Here is a 24,436-nt window from a genome sequence, read left to right on the forward strand (position 1 = left end):
GCTGGGAAACCTTCTAAAAGGCACCTACCTGTCCTTCCCACTGCCCCGATAGTATATTAGCACAGATTGTCGTGAATGAAGCCTCATATATGGTTAGAATTCCCCAGATGGTTCTGCAGCTATTCCTCATCACCCCCGAGGACTGCCTGTGCCCATCAGACCCAAGGAGAAATAGCTTCAGTCCTCACATCCAGAAGTTGCCTATTGCTCAAATGGGGACAGCTCCCAGGCTGATGCCGCCTTCCAACCAGCCCAGAGGATCATTTCCAAGGCAAAGAGAAGAGTGTAGATGTGGCCCCAGAACCAGTTATGCCAAACTTCATGAAGTGTGGGCACAGAGGGTCAGGATAGCAAGGATTGAACTTCTGGCCCCTGCTGCTATGCCCGATGCTCCAGGACCTTACCTAAGCCTAGCCTGCAGCATAGGCTGGGCATTGAAAAATGGCAGCAATGAAGTCTTTTTTTCCCAATGGCTTGCCGTAGGATCACAGGTAGTCATAGATGCCACATATTTAAGTTTGAAAGTGTTTTCAGAGAGGAGAAAACGAGAAGTGGAGACGTGTGGTGAATGCAAGCAACAGCATCCCATAGGCAAACAGCAGTCAGTATCCATCACCCTCTCCTTCCCTAGTGTGGATACAACAGCATCAGCCACTCCAAGCCTCCTCTGCCATGCCTTTCCCACCCAAAGGCTGAACTCTCGAGCTATGATAAACCTTTCTTCCTTCCTTAAGTCACTTTGGCCAGGAATTCTGTCACAGCAACCAGAAACGTAACTAGCAGTGTCTTAGTCAGGGTTTCTATTCCTACACAAAACATCACGACCAAGAAGCAGGTTGGGGAGGAAAGGGTTTATTCAGCTTACACTTCCACACTGCTCTTCATCACCAAAGGAAGTCAGGACTGGAACTCAAGCAGGGCAAGAAGCAGGAGCTGATGCAGAGGCCATGGAGGGATGTTACTTACTGGCTTGCTTCCCCTGGCTTGCTCAGCTTGCTCTCTTATAGAACCCAGGACCACCAACCCAGGGACGGCACCACCCACAATGGGCTGGGTCCTCCTCCCTTGATCACTAATTGAGAAAATGCCTTATAGCTGGATCTCATGGAGGCATTTCCACAAGGGAGGCTCCTTTCTCTGTGATAACTCCAGCTTGTGTCAAGTTGACACACAGAACCAGCCAGTACAAGCAGTGAACTAACTGTGACTAAAAACCACATAAGCAGCCCTTGCTTAACCCTAACTATACAAACCCCCATCCCCAGTTCAACCTGATCCCCAAGTCCCCAGGGCATTCCAACACCATCTATCATGAGAGAGAACATAGCAGAGAGGCCATCAGAGGGAAGATACATCAGACCTAACCAACTGGTAGATTCATGTATATAAATGCTTGGCCATAGGGAGTGACACTATTAGGAGGTGTGGCCTTATGGAGGTGGGTTTTGTGATCTCCTATGCTCAAGCTCCACCCAGTGTGGAATTTCAGTCTCCTCCTGGCTGCCTGTGGAAGATTGTGTCCTGTGGCTTTTGAATGAAGATGTAGAGCTCTCAGCTCCTCCAGCACCATGTCTGCCTGCACACTGCCATGCTTCCCACCATGATGATAATGGACTGAGCCTCGGAAACTGTAAGCCAGCCCCAGTTAAATGTTTGGCTTCGCAAGAACTGCCATGGTCATGGTGTCTCTTCACAGCAGTAAAACCCTATCTAAGACACTGGTCACTCAAAATTATCCTTTATAAATTTTACGGATGCATCTGGACGTGTGTGTGTGGGGTGTGTGTGTGTGTGTGTGTGTGTGTGTGTGTGTGTGTGTGTGTGTGTGTTTCTGGACCTCTCTGTGAGCCCTGCAGAGTGAGGGTGAGGAGCCTCTATTGTTAAACTTACCTCTCCCCCGTCCGTCCCTCAGGCTCTTACCACACAGACACCATCGGGCGTATGGAGGGGCTCCCTGGCTCTCGTTTCAGTGTTTTGGTTGTTTCGTTGGCTTTGGTTTGGGTGCTAAAGGTTGAAGCCAGACTCACATACACTGCTGAGCTGCACCACAACACCAGGAGGCTTTGGTTTTGGTGAAAGGAACAAACGTATCAGGTGAAATACAAGACAGCTTAAAGCTCACCAGTCCTGGCTTCAGTGCAGCTGTACTATGGAGCCTCCCCAGCGTCCTGAACAGCAAACCAGGGGAAATGGTGTTAAATGGTGAGTGGGCAGTGGAATCCCCAGAGAGATGGGGCTGAGGGGAACTCTCACGACTGTGTTCTTGATGTAGGAAGACCCATCTTCATTGTGGGAGAGCATCCTGGATTGTAACATGAAGAAAGCTATCTGAGCACTAGCAAGCAGGCTCTCACCCTTCTGCGTCCCAAGTGTGGATATGCTATGACCCTGCTGGATATGCTTGACTTCCTGCCCTGATAACTATACCTTGAACCCTAAGCTAAAGCAAACCCTTTCTCTCTTAAGTGGCTTTTGTCACAGTATTTTTACCCCGGCTCCAGGAGTAGACACTAGGACAGTGGGTACTAGTGACCCCCACTCTGACAGTAGATATAAAAACATGGCATGATAGCAGCAAACCACTGAACTGAGAACAGGACCCCCGTTGGAAGAATTAGAGGAAGGATTGAAAGAGCTGAAGGGGCTTGCGACCCCATAAGAACAACAACGCCAGCCAACCAGAGCTTCCAGGGACTAAACCACTACACAAAGATTCTACATGGGCTGACCCTGGGCTCCAACTGCATAGGTAGCAGAGGATGGCCTTGCTGGGCACCAATAGAAGTAGAAGCCCTTGGTCCTGCCAAGGTTGGACCCCCAATGTAAGGGAATGTGGAGGGAGAGACACCCTTATAGAAGAAGGGGATGGGGAGGGAATAGGGGACTTATAGACAGGAAACCGGAAAAAGGAATAACATTTGAAATGTAGATAAAGAAATATCCAATTTAAAACAAAAAGCCACACAGCATGAGCTGAGACCCCTCAATGGGCGCAGGGACGCAGGGTGGGACGGGTTGTCCTGAAGACAGCCCTCCTGAGAGTGGCATCTGAGCTGGGCCCCAGAGGACTCAGGCAAACAAAGAAGGGTGTGCTAGCAAAAGACATCACCCCCAGGCAGGGCAGCACAAGGGAACAGAGAGGCAGGCCATGAACACGGTAACAAACAGGGCAAGAGACTCCCTGAGAACAGCTCGGCTGATCAGCCAGTGCACTGTGTTAAATGACTTCCAAGGGGTCTTCTGTTTACAAAGAATAAGATAAGCTCGCACACGTGGGAGACGCATCGACTTTAACGACACGTTTATTGGATTTGAAAGCAAGTCGATTGTTGAAAAGTTGGAGAAATCAAAACAGTCCTACGACGCAGAGCGTCTCCCGCGGTATGAGACTTAACAATCATTTTCTTGCCGTCTCTTTTCCGTGCAAACAGACTCAGCGGTATGCCACTTAGAAAATCGAGAGCATGCAGTTTTACAACCTGTTCCTTGGCCTCAGTGGTAACCGAGCCTAGCTCTTTCTGCCTGTGTTTTCACCTACAGATACATAGGCCTTAGAGTGCAATAGAGAATGGGAGATGAGTTTCCCAGGAGGTAGGTTTGGAACTTCTGCTTGACCACAACAGCCCCACCCCACACAGCCCCTCCCACCCCAACTGCCCCACCCCCAGACAGCCCCTCCCACCCCAATAGCCTCACTCCCAGGCAGCCCCTCCCACCCCAACAGCCCCGCCTCCCCAGGCAGCCCCTCCCACCCCAACAGCCCCGCCTCCCCAGGCAGCCCCTCCCACCCCAACAGCCCCACCTCCCCAGGCAGCCCCTCCCACTAGCCGGCAGCGGGTTTTCCTTTTCCATGAGCTGAACTTAGCCACTCTGGGAGCCTCCGCCTTCTAGCGCTGTCCTTCTGGATGGGACAACTGACCCTACGGCCTCTCCCTGCCAGTGCCTCTGTGACTCACAGTTCTTTTCTGGGTTTACCAACTCTGGACCCCTCGCCATTTTAAATGCCATCTGATCTGCCCTCACCGCTACTGCATTTGGCCACACTGTATCAATCTGTTTCCACTGAGGAAGAACTGCAAGTGTCTCTTAGTTACAGCTGTATGATCTTTACTTTCCAAAGTCTGCCACAAGCTTAGCTACCTCTCATTTAATAGATAATAACGTGCAACATTGCTTCCCCATTGTGCTCTTAAACACTTTCAAACTTTTTTTTTTCCTGAGTCAGGGTCTCATTATGTAGCCCAGGTCAACCTTGAACTCCTAACCCTCCCGTATCGGCCTCTTGAGTGCTGGGATTATTGATAGGTGCCATCACACCTGTATTAAACAGGTAAATTCATAAGTACCTCTGATGACCATAGTCGCTGCTAACTTGTGGCCTCATCCTGTACCTGACCTCAGTCTAAAATATTGCATGGAAATACCTATACATAATTCATGAATTATGAATGGTTCCCCTTGCCCCAGAGTGCCACAGTTGTTCCTTTCCCATTTCATCATTAGGATTCTTGTTATTCTCTTACTGTACCTAATTTATAAATTAAACCTTATCAGAGGACTGGGGGGTATTGCTTAGTGTGCACAAGACCCTGGTTTCAGTTCCACAGGGGTGGGGGTTGGGAGGGAGGGAGAAAGGGAGAGGGGGAAGGAGAGAGAGGGAGAGAGAGAGAGAGAGAAAGAGAGAGGGAGAGGGAGAGGGAGAGAGAAAGGAGAGGGGAGGGAGGGAAGGAGAGAGAGACAGAGATCGACCATAAGCATATGGACACAGGAAGAAACATATTCAGGACTTGGTACTATACAGTCACAGGGGTTCCCTACAGGTCTCAGAATGCTTCTCCTATGAACACAGGTCCCGCTGGGCTCGCTGTAACATTCCTTTCCACTGCTTTCCTCTGACTTTGGTGACTGGACCCAAGCTCCAAAGGCCACAGATACAGTAGCCTTCCCCGCGGCTCACCTCTGTCTCGTGTGTACACAGGCAGCCTGGCAGACTACATACAGTGGTTTGCCAAAGAACCTTTGCTTTTCCTGGCTGGCCATGAATATGTTGAAAAGTGCGTGGGGGCGGGGATCCTCTGGTAACAAAACTCACTGGGTATGGCTGGCCATGACTTAATGAACTACTCCGGAACGAGCATGTTCTTTGTAACGAGCTCCCAGGCCATCTGTTTAATAATTCCAGAGTGCTTTTGAGTGGCATTAAGCTTATGTGCCAAAAGCTGGATCCTCCTCATTTTGAAAACCAGGACATTTTGCTCCCTCTGGCTGCTCAGATCTTCCTCTCTCTAACCCACCCTCCCAGCACTTCCTCCCCCATTCAGGATGAGCCGATGGCCTCCTCTCACAACCAGAACAGGACCACAGCAGCAGCAAGGGGCAGGACACTCACGCCAGACCCAAGCTACCATGACCAGGTTCCTGGGTCATTCACCATTGTAGTTGCCACAGGTAACTAAAGTTCAGTTGACATCGGTTGCCACTGTCACCTCTGCTGGCTAAGGGGTGGACAGATGCCCAGAGGTTCCTGTCCCTGCGTTGCTTGGCAACTCCCACTCAGCAGACACAGCAGCCGAGCCTTACCCAATGCCTCATCTGGACTTTCAGTTTAGTGTCTCTGGTATATCCTGTGCAGGCCAACAAGGCCATGGGTTCCCATGGACTCTCAGTCCAGCTCCTGCCTCCATGTATCCTATGGCAATATCCTTCACCTCCTGGCACCAGGAAGAACTGACAGGGCCTCAGAGAAGACCTAGCCCAGCAGCCTCCACCTCTCCCCAGTTTGGGGAGGAGCCATATTACATCGTTAAGGCTGTTAGGTTGTACCCAGCCCCTAGGACCTGGGAGGATGACGCTGCAACCGGATTTTACCTTCAGTCCTGCCCGAAGAGCCCCGAGGGCCAAAGCCCAGCCGACAATTCTGATAATCTAATACTCAGCAAGGCCTTCCAGGCTAGTAATTGAATTCTGCTTCTCTCCCAATCCAGTCAAGGGGCCTCACCCAGCTTCTGCCTGACAAAACACTGGGCCAGGTATCTAGGGAGGGGCAGTGACCTCGCAGGCCCTTGCCAGCTTCCAGCATCTCTGCTACCACAGACGCCAGGACAGCCAGTCTAAAGTGCCACCCCACCACTGCTTTTCATTTCTAGAAAGGTCACCAGTCAGGGGAGCTTCTCGGGGAGGCTTGTATTGTCTGTGGAGGAACCGGTGGCCGATGGCATGATCCTGCCTGTCAGGTGGGGAAGGAGAAGCTGGAGATGAGAATCCACAGGTTTGGATGGCATTCAAGAGATAACCCTGCCTGCATGGGTCCTCACAGCCTTCAACCCCAAGCCAAAATTACTCCAGAATAGTTTCCAGGAAGTGGGGCGGGGGAGCCTGCCTCAGGATGCCTCAGACTTACTCTCATGGAAATGAACGAGCAAACCGGGAAAGCCTGGTGCTGGCACTGGGCACCCAGGCTGTTCCCCAGCTGAGGGCAAGGTCCCTGGTCTATCTCTCCTCTCCTGTCCCCCTCCACAGCAGGCAGTGTGTATCTAAGCTCCGATTTACCATTTCAACAGGTCCCCAGTGACCCTCTGGCTGGCAGGCACCGTCACACCCCCTGCTGGACCAGCCCTTCTGGGTCACACTCCTCTGCTTGCTATGCTCAGACTGGATTTTCCTCATATACCCTTAGGTGGCTCCCCAGCACCTGTCACTCCCCAGCGGCTTCTTAAGCCCCTTTAAGTCCAGGGATCTCTGTGACTTTGACCCCCTCACATCTCCAGTGTCATCTCTTACTACACTAAGTCCTTCAGACATTCTAGCCTCTTACCTCAACTCAAGATTGCAACGTGCTTTCCAGCAATTCTGAATTCCTGTTCCTACAGAAGCCAGTGTGAAGGAGGAGCTAAGAGGACAGGGGACTAGCAGGAGCTCACACCAGCAGTGAGGATAGCATCAGGATTTGCACCCAGGCAGCTGGCCTCCCAGTTCGGTTTTTTAAACACCATCTAGGTAATGGCTTCTTGGAAGCCTTCTGTGGGCACCAGCGTCTCCCTTAACCCTTCCCATCCCTTAAACCCAAATGTCCTTACCAATCCCTACTTCAGTCACTATTTCTGCTTGTCTGACACCCGCTCTCCACGAGAAGAACTTGCTCCGTTCCAGGTTGGGTTTAAGGCAGAGATTCCTCCCTCTTGCTACACACTAGCATCTCTTGGGAATCTTGAAAAAAAAAATGGCAGATGCTTAAGGCTGGAGGCACAACCCAGCGGGTTCACACATCTGAAGTCCCGGTTTACAACCTGGCTCTGAAATCCGACTCCATCCCTGGACATCGTGATTAAACCTTTTCCGTGTGCGCCCTGGAAGGTCTCCTCCAGATGATTCTAAAGTGCAGCTCAGACCAGAGATGGCACCAGGATCATGAGGAGGACAAGAGAGGCCCAGACTGCTTCCTACCAGCCCCGGATGTACATTTCTAACAATGCCCTGGGGAGACGCGGCTGCTGTTCCTTCAGCTCCAGAGGCCCTGGAGCTCAGGTATCCTCCTGGTGACTGTGTATTCCCCGGGTACCCGCTGCTGACCACACTTGCCAGAACAGAACTCTTTGCTTGGTTATCTTCAGCCACACGGGTCTCATCAATGAATCATGAGGCACTTAGACAGGCTTCGTGCTTCACAATATGGTTGTCAGTACAGAAGAAGAGCCGTGAGGGCCGTCAGAGCGTTCACTGACGGCCTCCAAAGACCGGACCATGTCCTCAGCGCTTCACATACAGGGAGGGCTTCTTTGATCCTTATAAGCTCCCTGTAAGCAGGTAATAGCACTCTGCTTCACAGACAAGAGTACCTTGACGCTGGGGCAGCATGGGACTGCACCTATAACCTTTGTGCTGGAAGGTCCTTTTTCAGGCAACCGCAAAGCACACTCTTCCCTTCTTCCTCAGCCTCGATTCCCACTGAGTCTCAGACCGCAGGTCTCCACGGGCTATCAGATCAACCAGAACGTCTGGAGGGCAGAGGACCATAAACAACATTATCTCACCAAACACACATGAGCTTAAGCCCAAAGCGCATCGCGGTCTGCATGTCTTACTGTGGCAGAAAGTTTGCAAAGATCGTTTATTAAAATAAAGCCTCCAAGCCTGCACAGAAACCGGCCACGTCCCTGCGCGCAGGAGCTGGGAAGAGCGAAGTCGCCCTCTGCTGGGCACCAGTGGCATTGCAGCAGAGCTGTGGCATGGGAGGGCTCTGGGTTTAGGGGAAAAAGTAACAATTTCTTTAAGGCAGAATGGCAATTTAAAACAAAACAAAACCAGACACACTTTAAAATACAAAGTATGCTAGTTATATTTTTGTTAATTTGGCACAGCTAGGCTCATACAGAAGAGGGAACATCAAATGAGAAAATGACCCTATCGGTTTGGCCCAGAGGTCCGTGCAACAATTTTCTTCAGGTACTGCCTGCCAGTTTCTGCGCTGCCTTCCGTCGACGGACTGTGATCCGGAGTGTGAACTTAGCAAACCGCCTCCTCCCTCAGTTGCTTTGGGTCGTGGTCTTTGTCACAGCAACAGAGAGATGCAAACTAATACAAAACGTTCATTTGGACTTCCAAAATAAAAACTGCCCCGGTCATCACAATCTTGTCAGCGAGCTGGTCAATAGGCCCACAGTCATTTCTTCTTTCCAGGTAGAGGTGAGGCTCCTTGGGGGGGAGCCCCCCATTTTTCTATCTTCACCCAGACCTCCATGCCATCTGACCTGTTGAACAGACTCGTGTAACTAATGTTGCAGAACACACAGACAGGGATGCTACCGTCCTGTCTGTTTCATGTTGTAGAAGAGAAATGAGATGTATAGACCAGGCTAAATAGCTCCTGGGAAATAGGCAACCAGTCTACGCCATTAGCTTTCTATTCTCACCTCCCTAGGCTTGCTCGACACCGAGGTCGAGACCAAGACTGATAAGCAGTTAGGCCAATCCCAGAGCTGGCCTTCTGTCTCTGGGGAACCAGTTGGGCCTCCTTCTCACCTCTTACTTTGAGAAGCTTTTATTTTTATTTTATTGTATTTTATTGCCTTTCTACTCTTCTGCCCTTTATACTTGGCACAGCTAAGACCTGGTGAGACCAGAACAGTGGTCTTTACAGAATGGAACCTTAGCTGGGGAGCTTCAAAGCTTCTGGACGTAAAGGTTCCTAAACCCAACTACGAAATGTGTCGTCTAATAGAAAGAAAGTACGCTTTGATTGTTTTACCCACAATGCCTTCTGTCACAGCATATCTCTAATATCAACTGTGTACTACAATGATTTCAGACAAGCCTATTTCGGGGTGAGGTGCTCAGAAGTCTGGGTACACAAGGGGTGTTAGTTACCACTCCTGCTCCATCCCCTTAGAACAACAGTGACTCTGGGGCTACAGAGTTCTTCCTTGTGGGGTCTGACCTGCAAGTTATAGGCTCTCAGCAGCACCCTGGGTTTGCCTCACTAGATACTGGTAAGAACATCTATCCTCCCTCCCTGTCCTCAACACACACACACACACACACACACACACACACACACATACACACACACACACACACACACACACACACACACACACACGAAAGTGCCCCAGGCATTGTCACCTCTACTCAGTGTGATAAGCACTGTCTTGGAAGGGCTTTTCTTTCACGGCTCCTTCTAGATACGTTTGGCTTATGTAAACGTGTGGCTACTACCTTCCTAAGCTAATACAAAAGCCACAGCTCCAAATTTCATGGGACCAACACCCACTGCCGCTTCACTGGGTATCTCTCCAGGGTGAACTCTGGCCTTTTCCTCATGGCTTTTTGTCTTAATTCTAAAAGCAAAGCCTGTGACGGAAGACTTGGGAAATTGGAGGGAGGCCGGGGGGAGATTGGCTCCTTGTCAGGGCCTATTATCAAAATCACTGTTGTCAGTGCCTAGGTCCACCAGGATCCCCTGACAGCGCCTCCCAGACCTACCCCACCAAAATACACTGGGACGTTTGTCACCTGATTGTGACATGTAAAACTAGGAAATGTATTAACTGCTCCTGTCCTCTACTGTTAGCCGTTCCCAGACATTAGCTTCCGTGACTTCCAGGCTGTGGTGAACCACACTAGCCAAACAGACTCCAAGCACTGGAGCAAGAGTGCCACTAGCCTGAATCCAGACGCAGACGGAACCACGGACCACACCTTTCGCTGAAATCAGAGGACAACAGAACCGTAATAAGGCTCTCCCGGTGGCCCACTCCTCACATCACCTTGAGCAATTAACACCCCACAGGAAGCCTATTCTGCCCGACTTCAGAGCTGTCCACTCATAGTCTGGCAACAACAACAACAACAACAAAATCTTTGTACCGGATGTCACTCAGTGCAGCTCACTGAGGAAGCAGGCCCCCCCGCAGCTGAAATGGGCACCCGTTATCTTGCTTTAACATCTGCTCTAGATTTCCACATTGTTAGACAGCTCTGTAGCCTGAGGGCTTGACTGTTCCTCTGCACAGGTGAGACCTTCCCTAAGAGTTCCGTCACAACACGAGCTGCCAGAGCCTGTTCTCTAACATCACCAGGTGACCCATACTGAGCAAGTCATCCTAGCTATCCAGGTTGACTTTCGTCTGACACCAGAGGATCTTTGAACATGCTGGTGAGAAAGGCCAACCGTATATCTTCCCTGGACTCCTGGACCTGTGTCTCCTGCCAACTGGGCACCCAGTGCCACCTATCCTTGTGTTCTGGATGACAGTACCCAATCCCACTGTAGTGAACTGGAACTAAGCTCGGTTTTCGGCGAGCCACCCTACACACCCTAGGAGGACCGACCAATGGATCCCGGTGGAGGTGTACCACTGACACACCTTCTTTGTGCTTTTAAGTCTGAGTTGTTGAAAGGTGTCAGATAACAAGATATTAAAAAACAAAACCAAAAACGGATAAATAAACAACCTACAGGCCAACATTAGAATCCAGGAATGAAGACCGGATGCCTTTTCCAAAAAAATACACAGCATGCCTCCAGTGGCTGGTTGTCGGTTCAAGTCTCGGGGCTTTCTCTGTCCTGAGAGAAATTCAGAATTCACATTAAACCTCTCCACCCTTGTCACAATGACTGCTTTGCCCTGACACAGGCTGACCTCCAGAGAGAGTTGCCTTTTTTAAAAAACCTAGTTGTTCTCCGTCAAAAAGACATCTATTGTGCCCACATCCCTTGGGGCACACACATTTCTACCAGAACCTTCCTTGTCACTTTCCCATCTTTTCCTGTCAGGACTCTGACCAAACACCCAATCCACTTGCTACCCAGAATTCCATATGACCTTTTTGAAAGTCGTATGATTTCCCTCCACACCAAGTCCATGAGCAGGTACACCTGAGCAGGCTTTAAGCTCTGCTCCCCTGGATGGGTTCCTCCTGACCACTGCCATTCATGGCTGCATTAATGAGGGGATTTTAGGGGGAAACACTGGTCCATTTTGGTTAATATCAACACATTGAACTTGCCCTATGATGACTGGTGTCCTATCGGCTGCTCACAGATCAAAACAAACAAAACAAAACTAGTGTCATCTGAAGAGACATTAGCATAATAGGTTGACTGTGTTGAACACCTAAGGAGAGGCTCCTGTCACCAACTTGTACCCTCTGGTCCTGCTCATGCCTAACATAGATATTTATACCTCTTCCCTCTCCGGATGGGGTGCCGTTGTATCAGCCTGGACTTATGATCTGAGTGGTACAAAACCCAGTTCACAATAATCAACCCGGTCAATAGAGAGTTCACGGTCAGCTGCTGCCTCAACTATAGTCCAAACGCAAGCCAGGAGATGACCCAGCACCTGCCGAACAGAACCAAAAGGTAACTAGCTCTCTCCAGCAGAAAACATGGCGGTGCTCCAAAATCTGTGTGCACCCACGTCAGCTTCACAGCATCCTCTCCACCACACACACCCAGCATTCATGTGGTCCAAGCAGCGGTAGAGCCTGCTCCCAGTGTTCCCAATAAGGCTTGTGCTGCAATCCTATTGCTAGAGGCTACAAACGGTAGTGACCTATCTCCATCTTTGGGGGTGGGGGTGGGGGGTGGTGACATGAGACACACAAAGGATCTCTCCAGATGCCATCATCATGTCTGCCCACCTAGCCTGTATTTCCTCATTCTGTTCTTCCCATCGCTTCCCCTACTGCCTTGGTTCTGTCCTCATCATTGATCTTGGTTCCTATAGAATCTATAGGTTCCTATAGAATCTATAGGTTCCTATAGAATCTTCCTAATGAAAGTCGCCGCCAAGAGCTGCCCTATGCTCCCCTCCACACAGCACCTTGGTGACCCTCATATTTCAGAAGTGCACTTGGATTGCAGTGATGGGGCTTTAGGAACTGGCTGGGCCTCAAATTTTAAGTGATCTCCTGCCTCGGGCTTCTGAGTGTTGGGATTAAAGGCATGTGCCACTATGTCTGGATACTCTTTTTTAATTAAAAGATTTATTTGCTTATTTATTTATTTTGTATGTGAGTTCACTGTCGCTGTCTTCAGACACACCAGAAGAGGACATCAGATCCCATTACAGATGGCTGTGAGCCACCATGTGGTTGCTGGGATTTGAACTCAGGACCTCTGGAAGAGCAGGCAGTGCTCTTAACCACTGAGCCATCTCCCCAGCCCCCTACACTTTAGTTTTTAAATGGGTTCTTCCTGCCTCTAAATGTGGAGGTATTTTTGAGGGTAACAGCAGGGCTCCCACGGCTGGCATACCTGTGGGGTGTTCCCAAGGCAGCTGTCCTCTCTGACAGTCCCCCCCGGATCCCTACTGTCACCTCTGTGCCTTGTCCAGGTTTTATTCCCAAATACTTGCCTGCCCACAACTTCCAGACTCCTCTTTGCTGGAAACCATCATTGCTATCCATTCTTCAAACTTGGCTGAAAAACTCCTCCTCCTTCATCCACTCCGGGAGCCCCCCTCATCCACTGCGGGAGCCCCCCTCATCCACAACGGGAGCCCCCCTCATCCACTGCGGGAGCCCCCCTCATCCACAACGGGAGCCCCCCTCATCCACTGCGGGAGCCCCCCTCATCCACAACGGGAGCCCCCCTCATCCACTGCGGGAGCCCCCCTCATCCACAACGGGAGCCCCCCTCATCCACTGCGGGAGCCCCCCTCATCCACAACGGGAGCCCCCCTCATCCACAACGGGAGCCCCCCTCATCCACAACGGGAGCCCCTCATCCACAACGGGAGCCCCCCTCATCCACAACGGGAGCCCCTCATCCACAACGGGAGCCCCTCATCCACAACGGGAGCCCCTCACCCACAACGGGAGCCCCCCCTCATCCACTGCGGGAGCCCCCCTCATCCACAACGGGAGCCCCTCACCCACAACGGGAGCCCCTCATCCACTCCGGGAGCCCCTCATCCACTGCGGGAGCCCCTCATCCACTGCGGGAGCCCCCCTCATCCACAACGGGAGCCCCTCATCCACTCCGGGAGCCCCTCATCCACAACGGGAGCCCCTCATCCACTCCGGGAGCCCCTCATCCACTCCGGGAGCCCCTCTCATCCACTGCGGGAGCCCCCCTCATCCACTCTGGGAGCCCCTCTCATCCACTTGTCCCACCCGGCTGGCTGGCTTAGGAGATTTCCTTTTGTTGCCTAGTGACATTAACATTCAGTGGGTTTTGTGATGGTTTGCTAAACCAGATAGTACCAGTTCACTGAAGATGAGGACTGGCCCCAGAGCCTGGCCCGCGCACCGCACTCAGCAAATACTTTTAAGCCTTGGCTGATTCAGTGAAGTGCGCACAGCCTGGAGATAGCAAATCAGAAGCCTGAGGCTAAATCTGACCTTCGAGGTTTTTCTTGGTCTCACCCCTGCTAGCTGAGTTAGGTCAAAGAGCACTGATCCAGGTGATATGGGTGGCAAGACAGGTGTGTGTGTGTGTGTGTGTGTGTGTGTGTGTGTGTGTGTGTGTGTGTGTGTGTGTGTCTTAGGTCAAAGAGCACTGATCCAGGTGATATGGGTGGCAAGACAGGTGTGTGTGTGTGTGTGTGTGTGTGTGTGTGTGTGTGTGTGTGTGTGTGTGTGAAGAGACTTGGTCTTCCTTTTGGTTGGCTCTTTAGGGAGCCAGAAATGGACCAGGAAATTACTAGACCAAGGATAATTGGAACCAGTTGCCACAGTTCCTTGAGTACACTCAAGGGACTCACAGTACACCCCATGGGACTCCCTGCAGTTTCAGTAGCCATTACGGGATGAAGGTCAGAGTACCAGGCCCTCATGGTGGAGTGACAGAAGGGAGGGAGGTGGAAGCATGCCCCCATTAGTAATGGGTCCCGATAATGTTTGTACCAACACAGCCACATGTGAACCTTTCTAAGTCAGAAACTTTCACTTGAAAAGAAAAAAAGAAATGAAAGAAACTTAGATTTTAAAACCCCTTTTAGGAATAACCTTTTCATTTATCCTTTTTGTTGTTTTGATGTGTTTTGTTGTTGTTGTCGTTTTGGTCTTGTTTTTGTTTTTGTTTTTTTGGTTTTTTTTTTTTCTTTTTTTTCCAGAGCTGGGGACCGAACCCAGGGCCTTGCGCTCACTAGGCAAGCACTCTTCCGCTGAGCTAAATCCCCAACCCCTGTTTTTGTTTTTTTTGACACAGGGTTTTTCTGTGTAGCCTTGGCTGTCCTGGGAACTCCCTTCGTAGACTAGGCTGGCCGGACTTAAGAGATCTGACTGCCTCTGCATTTCTTTAGGGAGCCAGAATGTGCTGGGATTAAAGGTACACACCACCATGTTTAGCTTCATTTATCTTCATAATTAATGTTTATCGCAAGCTCTCACACTTGTATCCCTGAACCTTGCTATACAGACCAGACAAACCTCACACTTGCAGAGCTCCTCCTGCCTCTGCCTTCCTCCGGATCACCAGCACAGCGTAGCCGTAACAGGTCGCCATACATCAAAAGACTGAGCTCCCAGGAGCCCCTGGCAGCCACATCTCCAACGTTGGCTCCAGCTAGTTAGCGCCTGAACTGATGCTTACATGAATTTCAATATTTCACTGCGAAGAGAAAGGTTTGCATTTTCTCAATGCAGTCAAAAACTGTGTTCTGGCCAAGGGCCAGGGAGCTAATCAACAGAGCTGAGCTGAGACTTGGAGGAGATCAGCACCGCCTAAGGCCAAAGGCTGATACATTCTTGTTCAGCCTCCCTGAGCAACGACACAGCCTCTCTGCTGTGACAGCGACTGGGAGCCTGCAACCAAGAAGAGGGAGAACCTCGGCAATGGGAGCTTAGAACAGAAAGGGGCATCTGCACCAAGCTGTCACAATTCAAACCAGTGCCCGGAGATACCATCATAGCCACACTGGACGGATGCCAGCTGGGGAACACGCTCCATAGAGTGGTTGCAAAAACCTTCTGTGTGAAGCGAGAGGGGTGGTGTTCAGTGGGATCGTGAGAATTCACTGCACCCCATCCCACCATCTATACAACGCTTGCCCTGAATCTCTGCAGGAAACCAGTAAGCATTCCCACGCAGTGGGAATAATGGCTGGATTATATAGGAATAATTGTCACCTGTGGTTTGGAAAGTCAGAAGCCATGCGTCTCAATGGGGTGGGGGATCTTGTGAAATCTCCTCTCAATGTCAGTCAGAATAGTCTGTAAGTGGTGAGGAAGCCTGTCCTGTTAGTCTTCAATTATGACCGGTTTTGTCTTCTGGGTCCCCTGTACATAGGTACTAACTTCCAACTAAGCTTTGTGCCCACAACCGTTTAAAAACTGTCTTCTGAAAAGTATGTGGAGGTTAGTGATGCCAAGATAGTGACAGCTCAAAATTTACTACCCTCAGCGCCGAAGGTAGTTGGTATATTTCTACAAGAGATACGTACTGTAAATTATTATTTTAAAGGTTATCTTTTTTATGAGTGGTTTCCTGTATAGATACATAGATATATAAATTAGATATATAGATCAGATAGCTTTGGTAGATAGATAGATAGATAGATAGAGAGATAGAGAGATAGAGATAGATAGATAGATAGATAGATATAGACAGACAGACAGACAGACAGTAGGCAGAGATGCATCACACCCAGGAATGCAGTATCCACAGATGCCAGTGGACTCTTTGGAACAGGAGTTGCAGGGCACCTCACATGGGTGCTAGGAACCAAGCTTTGATTCTCTGCAAGAGCAGCCAGTGCTCTTAACCGGCTGAGCCACCTCTCCAGGCCACCACTATACAATCCCCACTACCCCATCGTCCCCAAAGACAGTCCTTATACGTTAGCACTCAGCCCCTCTGTTCTCCTCGACAACCAGTGTAATCTACATCTCCAGTAAACAGAAAAATATGCAATCTTTTTCATAAGTGGCTTTTACCATTTAATGTGATCGAAAGGCTCATTCATGTTTTATTTTGAATCAAATAGGACTAGCCACTTGAGGAACAGTTGAAAGGTTTCTCAAAAAGTCTCCAGTATTTTATTCTCCTACCAGGAGGACATAAGGACTAGTTTCTCCATTTCTCCAGCACTCAATGCTACCCGGCTCTTAAATACAAACTTACATTTTTTATTGGTGAAAACAATAGGGGGTTCATTATGGTTTACGCCTCCCAAGTGACACTGAAGGGAAGCCAAGGCAAGAACTCAAGGCAGGAAGCAGAGACCATGGAGGTGCACTGCTCACCAGTCCGCTCCTCCTGGCTTGCCCAGTTTGATTCCAAGACCGCCTTCCCAGGGATGGCACTGCCCACAGTGGACTTGGCCCTTCCACATCAGTCATCAATCAAGAAAATACCCTACAGGCTTGTCTACTGCCAATCCGAGGGGACATTTTCTCAATCGAGGTTCCCTCTGCTCAGAAAACTCGAGCTTCCTCCCTCAAGTTGACAAAAAAATTCACGCTGCACCTACTGTGCCTACCCTCCGCCCTCAATGATGGTCACTCTCCTCCCCTAAATAGGTGCCCGTCTACCTTCCTGTCACATACATACATGTGTATGTATGTGCACACATCTGTAATGATTACATCTAGATTTTGCATTAAGATGCAATATTTTGTCCTTTTGGGTCCTGCATTACTACTCTCTTGCTCGCCTACCCTTCCCTCTCCTTTGAAACACCTTCTGCCCATATAGTCCTTTCATTCATATATATATATACATATGTGTGTGTGTGTGTGTCTGTGACATTTAGTGGCACCAAGATATTAACAGCTCAAATATATTATCCTCAATTCCAAAGGTAGTTGGTATATTCCTAAATTACCATTTAAAAGGTTTTGTTTATTTTTGAGTGTTTCCAGTACATGTATACATACACACATGTATATGATAGATAGGTAGGTAGGTAGGTAGGTAGGTAGGTAGGTAGGTAGATAGACAGACAGACAGATGCATCGTGTGCATGCAGTGCCCTCAGAGGCCAGAAGAGGGCATCAGATCCATGAGAACCAGAGTTACAGACAGTTGTGAGCAACCCTGTGTGTGTGCTGGAGATTGAACCCAAGACTTCTGCAAGATCAACAAGTGTGTTTAACAGAGCCATCTGTGTGTGTGTGTGTGTGTGTGTGTGTGTGTGTGTGTGTGTGTGTGTGTTCGCACGCACGTGTGCACGTCTGTCCCTCAGTATGTAAATACAATGTGCTCATCCTGTGTGTTACACCTATGCCTATGTTTTCAGGGCTGCCCTTTGGGTACTGGTTAACCAACCAAGCCGTGTGCTCTCCCTGGGGAAGGCCATTTCTCCCACTCTCAGCTCCTTGGTTACCCGCAGTTCTTTGTCTGCGACCTCTCTTACATGGCAGCCCTGCTCTCCGGCAGCCATGTTGCTTTACTTATATCTCTGTGTATCAGTCTGAACATCCACTGGATGGATACTTCCTAGTTTTACTTCAGTATCTTCTCAGGGAGCAACACACTCTTGAGGGTTCAGTGCCCAGTATCACTTACAAAAGAGAAACATCACCCATGCTAAGAGCACCAAGAGCAGCCGGCGTTTACAAGAGTAAGAGCAGAGACGCACGTCAAATCCACCCATACCACAGTGGAGAGAGCAGCACACAGCCAACACCGCAGGGTGGACCAGCAATTTAAAAAGTATTTTGAGCAAATACAGAAATGGCAAATGAATGAGATTAAGCAAAGAGATGGATGAAAGGGGAAACCAAGACCAAAGCTGAACCGGGAGGAGCAAAGGCCAGGCTTGGTGACAGACACAGCCTCCATCCCAGCACTCAGGAGGCAGAGGCAGAGGCAGACCAACCTACTAGAAAGTTCCATGCCGGTCAGGGTTATAGAACATGGTAAGATCCTGTCTCAAAAAGGAAAAAAGGGGAGGTCGGGGGCGAGGAAAGAATGCTGGGAAGAGAAACGGTTAAGAGGAAGAGAACAGTACCAATGATGAGAAATTTAATAACCAAAGCAAATTGTAAGTATAAAGGAATTAAGACATTAAAGCCGCGGGGTGATGATGGTGGTGTGCGGCTTCAATCCCAGCACTTGGGAGGCAAGAGTTCAAGGATAGCCTGGTCTACAGGGCAAATTCTAGGACAGTCAGAACTACAGAGAAACCCTGTCTCAAAATAAAAAAATAAATAAATAAAAATAAAAAGAACGAAAAGAAACGTAAATAAATACATCCATAAAAGCTTCCAAAAAAAGAAAGAAAGAAAGAAAGTAAAAACAAAATAGAGGGTTTGAGGATTTAGCTCAGTGGTAGAGCACTTGCCTAGTAAGCGCAAGGCCCTGGATTTGGTTCTCAGCTCCAGGAGCGGGGGGAAAAAAAAAAAACAAAAAAAAAAAACAAAACAAAACAAAACAAAACAAAACAAAAAAAAAAACAACGAAATAGAGTATAAAACAGAGACGGCTCAGTTGATAAAGTGCTTGTTGAACTGAGTTCAATAACGCCCAGCATCCATGTAAAAAAAATAAAGGCTGACGAGGGAGGCGGGGACAGGATGATCCCTGGAGTTTGCTGGGTGGCCCCTAAGCTGTTCAGTGAGCTTCAGGTTCAGCTAGACATCCTGGCTCAAAACAATCAGACAGGAGGGAGGGTGGGGGTGGAGGAGGCTGGTGAAATGCCTCAGGCTCAGCGGTGGAGGCTCTTGCTGCCTCGGCAGGCGGGCGTCTAAAGAGCTGAATTCAGTCCTCAGAGAGGAGTGACTCCCGCCACCTGTCCTCTTCTCTCCATTGCCGCCTGGACTGCCTCTCAGATGGGGCTCTGCCTTCCCTGACCCCCAGGAACTGTGTGGGTGGAGGCCTGTTCTTTTCAGAGGCTGTTCCCTGCACCCGCTCAACTCCTTTGGGAGTTCTAATGGTTCCCTCTCCTCCTCTCCTTGTTACCCTGACTCTCATTCACCACATCAGAGAGAGGCAGGTTCTAAATCTGTCATCTTCCCTGGATGCTTTGATGCCAGACGTCTGCATTGGCTTGAATCTATGTCTCCCGCAGGTTCTCGTTTATGAACATCCCCCCACCCCCCGTGTTTCCTGGCTTGGGATGTTCTGAAGACCGTAGAGCTTTAAGACCTGGCTGGTGGCTGTACTGGCTTCAGGTTCTGATCCGACACAATGTAAACAAGCTGCTGCTTCACAGGGCCACACCACAGACTGAGACACCTGCGCTACCATGCCTTCCCCTCCCTGATAAGACAGAAACACCCTCAATCAAAATACACCTAGTGTGGCAGTTTGAATCGGAATGGCCTCTCCTAGACTCACGTTTGAATACTTGGCCCATGGGGAGGGGCATTGTTAGGAGGTGTGGCCTCGTTGGAGTGGGTGTGGCCTTGTTGGAGGAAGTGCGTCACTGTGGGGGTGGGCTTTGAGGTCTTCTAAGTTCAAACTATGCCTAGTATGGCACACAGCTGCCTTCAGATCAGCTAGAACTCTCCCTCACCTCCTTCTCCAGCACCACAACTGCCTACAAGCAGCCACACTTCCCACCATGATGATAATGCACTCTGAACCTGGAAGTCAGCCCCAATTAAATGTTTACCTTTGTAAGAGTTGCCTTGGTCATGGTGTCTCTTCACAGAATCCAAACTGGGACACCTTGCTACCCTTAAGCTGTTTCTTCAGGTCTCTGGTCACGATGAATGAAGAAAAGCCTGCTACTTAGAGACAGCCACCTGCCTCTGTCTCCCAAGGGCTGTGTGTCACCACAGACGGCCTTTGTCTACTTGTGTATGGTTTTAAATTGAGCCATAAGAGTTTATTCAGACACAAGGCTGAGCCCTTTAAATACTTTTTCCTGTTGGGTGAGTAGTCTTCTCTACTTTTTGGTGGTATCCTTTGAAGTTCAAAAGCCTTGAATTTAAACAAGACGAAATTATCAGAAAAATAAATAAAGCCACGTTGCCCGTGCTCTTGGTGATATCGCTAAGTGGTACAAGCAGCTGACAGGAACCAGCCCCAGAACACACGCATTTCTAGTGACACGTTAAGAAAGCCAGAAAGGGGCTTTTATTCCACTTAAACCTCTTTTGGGGCTATCATACATATCTAATACAAAAATGGTATTAAATAATTATTTAAATATTAAAACAAGGAGCCAAGCTACATGAAACCCTACTACACGAAAAGAAAAGAGTAACAAGTCCGAGGCCAAACGTGGTGAAACTTTTGTTTCAGAAAAACAAAGACAAAACTGTCATTGTTCTGATACCGGCTGGTGGTGGCACAAAACGCCATTAACCCCAGCACTTAGGAGGCCAGCCTGGTCTACAGGAGTCCCAGACAGCCAGGGCTACACTGGGAAACCCTGTCTCAACAAACAAAACTGCTGTGGTTCTGCGTTGCTATTACCCAACCTAAGAAACTGTAGTAAAAAGCTGCTAACTGTCCCGGGGACACATTACCCCTAACTGTGCTGTTTGTCTTTCCCACGCACTCATATGTCCTCCTTGTCAATATGCAGTGCTACTTCATCTCTTGAAAGGGACTTACAGAGGTTTAAGCACTCGGGTTAAAAGACAGTCTCAGGAAAGGGAACAGATCATCCAAGGGCTTCTGAAGAGGCAGCGGCACTCAGGCCTTGTGACAATAGCTCCTGTGGTTTTATCTCGGATGGGTGCTAAGGAACGTAAATTCCCCCCACCCCCGTGTGCTTTCCGAGACGGCCTCCATTGGATCCCAGCTGACTCTGCATCGCCCTTTCTACCCGTTCATCTCTTAGTTCTCTCGCCTTCGACTCCTCCAGTTCTTCTTGCAAGAGGCCCATCTGCCTGTCTCCAAGTTTCTCTTCCCCTGTGTGTGCTGGGGCCTCCAGGGCATCACTAAGGGCTCTGATTGAGTGCAGAGAATCATTTCCAGATTCCAGGACATCCAGTTTCCTATGAGTCTCCTCAGAGAATCGTGGTATAGAGGGTGATTCCATAGAGGGGAATCTCAGTCCTGAGGGCACAGACAGAACACGGTAACACTTCCCAACACCCTGCTTCCATTTCTAAAGTTTCAAAGTGACGTCATTCAATCTTCTGCATTTTGCCTTTCCTCTAATCCCCACTACTGAGACAGTCATGTTGCTGTGGCTGACGTAAGTGCACACACACCTCTCCTTATTCAACTTCACAGAGGCCTAGGAGAGCGGCGAACGCATCTTGATGGATTCACACTGAAACAGCACAATATGGAAAAGTGGCAAGAAGCAATTTATGCTCATAAACTTTCTCCTTAAAACCATGGCTTTCGGCTGGGGATTTTGCTCAGTGGTAGAGTGCTTACCTAGGAAGCGCAAGGCCCAGGGTTCGGTCCCCAGCTCCGAAGAAAAAAAAAAAAAAAAAAACCACGGCTTTCCACTTCTCCCTATCCTGACTGTTGTCTTCCTCCTTCCTTTAAAACTATAACCCACAGTCTAAACACACTTTACTTCTTACCCGTGTACACATGTGGACTTATATCCACATACAACATACAAGGACTTCGCGTGACAGCACTGTCTCTGGTTATTTTCAGTGATCCCGCTTTTAAAGAAACAAACTGGCTTATACTAAGTGAAGTGTCTCTGTGACTTCCTTCTCTACACTACGCACATGTGACACAACTAAAGGGACCATCCCAAGAAGTTACCTGATCCTGATGTAAGAGACCTGTTCAGCCTTACTAGACAATTCCAGTTTCCCCAATTACTGAGGAAAATGATGCTCCAGAAGCCAGGAAACAAGTTGCTACTCCCCAGTCTCCTTTGAAAAATATTTATCTATTCCTAATTATGTCATTCTGTAATACCAGCTTGCATCTTCTCTTGCTTATAGACCATCTGTTCTCAGGATCCATAGCTATAGAATCTCCTACCGGAAGTTTCCAGAGTCAATCCAAAGCCTGAGCCCAGATGCATACTGTGTGGTTTTGGTCTGTATGTTCAAATCTCTGTCCACTTGCCCAATCAAACATTTATCTACTCTGAAAGATTTCTCATTCTCCTCTGGCTGGAAGAAATTAACACCAGTAGCAAAAATACTTAAGGAGGGGCTGAAGAGGCAGACGGTGGTTACTAGTGGGTGTGGCTCTCAGAGACACCAGAGTGTGGTTACAGCTCACAGCCATTGTACCTCAATCCCAGGGGACCTGACCTCTACCCTCCACAGACACTTAGCACTTATCCCACACAGACACGGACACACACACACACACACACACACACACACACACACACACACAAACACACACACAGACATGATTAAAAATAAAATCTTTTTAAAAAAGAAACAAAGGGAAACATCAATCAGAGAAAAGAGGATTTTAAATCATATAAAGCATGAAGTTGTCCTGGCTAAGTCTGCATTGTAAATCTGAATCTGTTGTCACACCTCTGCCCAGCTTCTGATCTGTGAATTTATAACAATCCTTAAGACTTCTTACCCAATGTGGAAATTTAGAAAAAATAAAAAAGCCTTCTTTTGGAACTTTGAGAGCAGGGTTCCCAGTCAAGGCCGTGTGGGTGCTGGTCATCCAGTACCTTCTGAAAACTTCAGCCAGAGTGCACCGGAAGTCCTTTGAACAGCTTTTGTGAGTGAGTGTGAACCCAGAAAGCCTATAGCACTACCGAACAATGACGCTCATTCCCAAACGGCTCTGTTAGAGTTATAAAGAACCAAGGGGTTGGGGATTTAGCTCAGTGGTAGAGCGCTTGCCTAGCAAGCGGAAGGCTCTGGGTTCGGTCCCCAGCTCTGGAAAAAAAAAAAAGGAAAAAAAAAAAAGAACCAATAAAGTATTCTCTAAATTAAAACACACAAACCCATGCACCCCAAGTCCCTTTAGCATCCAGTTTCCTCAGGTTATCTGCTGTCTTGTAGGTCACTCACCTGCCTCTGACCTGCTGACAAGCTCTGCCACGGGATCATGATCCACCCTAACGTCAAACTTGCTTTACAGTCAGGTATAGCGTGAAGATCCACTTCGCCAACTCACTCGAGACTTGTGTTACTTGAGGGGAACAGATCCAATTCCTCTAAGGTGCCAGTTCCCAAAGCACAAAGGGCAGGGGGGTTCCCACAAGCTTCTTACAGCAGTGAGTAGGAAGTGATATAGAGAAAACTAACAAATGGGTGTGTTACCAGGCAGCACAGGAAGTCTACATCCCACCGGCCACCGTGCCACTCTCTGCAGAGTTCACTTACTCACTGGATGCGTGCCCACCTTCACTCACCCATCAAGTGTAACACCAAGGCCCAGCAGAAAGAAATCGTGGATCCTCATCACACACGGGGACCCCTGCACGAAGCCCCACCATCCTGAAAGGTAGAGCAGGGGTGTAGCAGGACCGAGGTGCTGTGGCTTCGGGGTGAGCGGGCATTTTCTCCCTGCGTCTGATACTCAGGTTCATCTTCTGAGCTCACAGCTCTTGTGCTGCATCCTTTTGCTCCAGGCAGGTTCTCTGAGCCAGCCTTCCACTGTAGCCCAGGAACTTCCCTGACTCTATGGATCAGTTTGACCCTGGTACCCACAGGATGGAAGGGAAGACTGGCTGCTATTAAGTTGTTTTCTGACCTTAGTGTGGGCATCAAGAAAGAAGATGGGGGGTGGGGGTAAACATTTTAAAATTTAGACTGATTTTATGTGTACATTGGTATGTATGTACATATGTATGTATGTATGTATGTATGTATGTATGTATGTATGTATATGTATGTGTCTGGAACCCTCAAAAGAGGATATCATATCCCCTAGACTTGGAATTAGAGGCGGTTATAAACTGCAATGTGGGTGCTGGAAATTGAACTTGAAATCCTTTGTAAAAACAGCCAGGACGGGGTTGGGGATTTAGCTCAGTGGTAGAGCACTTACCTAGGAAGCGCAAGGCCCTGGGTTCGGTACCCAGCTCCGGAAAAAAAAGAACCAAAAAAAAAAAAAAAACAAAAAAACAAAAACAAAAAAAAACCAGCCAGGACTCTTAACCACTGAGCCATCTCTGGGGCCCCCAAGGTTCTG

This window comes from Rattus norvegicus, chromosome 18 (genome assembly GCF_036323735.1).
Source record: "Rattus norvegicus strain BN/NHsdMcwi chromosome 18, GRCr8, whole genome shotgun sequence".
Classification (NCBI taxonomy): Eukaryota; Metazoa; Chordata; class Mammalia; order Rodentia; family Muridae; genus Rattus; species Rattus norvegicus.